General features: G+C 43.3%; 1 protein-coding gene across 1 annotated transcript in view; it reads right to left on the minus strand.

The window, feature by feature from the left end:
- Nucleotides 1-1,660, minus strand: part of LOC108556785 (transcription factor HIVEP3-like) — a 10,915-nt gene that overhangs the window by 7,011 nt on the left and 2,244 nt on the right. The gene's annotated exons all lie outside the window — the stretch shown is intronic.

Here is a 1,660-nt window from a genome sequence, read left to right on the forward strand (position 1 = left end):
CACAAGTTGTTACGTTCATCGGTCGTGAACTTCTTTTTTGCATGTGCATTTCGTTGAAAAACGCAAATAATTGACGAATCCACGTGGTTTTCACAGTCCCATTTGTGTGTGTGTGTGTATGTATTTATAATTTTGTACGCACGAGGATTTTCCCCGACCCAAATATCGCGAAACGTGCGCAAAGAAGAACGCAACGAAAAAGAAAAGAAAGAAGCAAGCGTGCGGTTTCGGAATTTTCGCGCGCGCGATGGCGCCGTTTCCCAAAAATAAATCTACGGCGGCGGCGACGACGGCGGCGTCGGCGTCGCGGAGTCCCGAAATTAAAGTATTTTTAGTCATTGACATAACATAGCAGCAGGATGCGGCGTTCTCCCGGATGGATCCCCAGCAGAACTAATCGCAGCATCGAGAAGGCAATGAAATAGAAACAATATTTCAGAATTTGTTTTGTGTGTGTGTGTGTGTGTGCGTGCGTGTTTGTTTCCGACTCGTTGTGTCATCTGATCGTCACGTGTTTTTTCCCCTTATCTATTACATTCTTTGACACTTTTCACCCACTTCACACACCAACGACGTATCCACCGCACTATCAAAGATCTAGGGGACATCGGTTGCTATTTATCTCTCACTCTATATTACATCCGTTATCATCATCATCATCATCGTCGCCTCTAATCGTAATTTCAATGCGCGAATATGGCAATGATCGATTGTTCTAAAACTGTCTTATCCTGGTCTAGTCTAGTGAGGCTAGACATGGGACACCAGTTATTATTTGCCTTTTTTATTGTTTTGTATTCATTGTTTTTTTTTGTTTTTTTTGTCTTTGTTGTTCGAATAGGATTTTCGTCTTCGTCAAATTGAGCGAAGAGAAATCGAATTGCGGCGTGGCATGGAATATGTGGCGTGTTGTCGGTCGGTGTGCGGGGAGTTTCCTCCTCGCCACTCCGCAACACACCGCTCCATCACGACCTACCGACAAGCGTGCGTTTAACGTCGAGTAGTGGTGACTGGCCATAATAATCTGTGGCGCGAACGCACAGATAAAGCCGCATTATCGTCTATTTCCTTTGCCTCTACAAGTGTTATCACACAATTGCCGCTGCCGCTGCCGACGATGACGACCACGTCAACAGAAAGAAAAGAACTCTTCGCAACCCGAAAATGCAACAAATTCTAAACAAGAGAGAATGTTGGATTGAAAACATCATTGACATTGACACTTGAAAATCGCAACGTGTACATGTATGTGTGTGTGCGTTTTTATTTTTTTTTTCGTTGTAATATGTTGTTTCGTTATCTAAACCGCAGAATGATAGATAGATAGCAAAGGGAAATTCATCGTTGCCGTGAATGGAGGAGCCGCGCTTTTACGTAAACGCTCGAATGCGAAGAAAACAAACAGAAAGCGAATGCGGGGATGTTGTTCTCTCTCTCTCTAGCATTGCTGAAAAGAGAAAGAGCAACGAACGTTGAAGGAGAGGAACGAACATTCGAATGTTGTTTGGTTGTTTCATCTTCTTTTTTTTTTTCGATCGTTGTTATCATCATCTGCTCTTGGAAACTTTATCTCTCGTTCGAAAATAGTTGATGGATGAATCGCATCTCGCTCCTCTCCTTCAACGTTCGTTGCTCTTTCTCTTTTCAGCAATGCTAGAGT

Source organism: Nicrophorus vespilloides, unplaced genomic scaffold (assembly GCF_001412225.1).
Source record: "Nicrophorus vespilloides isolate i.1.1-1 unplaced genomic scaffold, Nicve_v1.0, whole genome shotgun sequence".
Taxonomy (NCBI): domain Eukaryota; kingdom Metazoa; phylum Arthropoda; class Insecta; order Coleoptera; family Silphidae; genus Nicrophorus; species Nicrophorus vespilloides.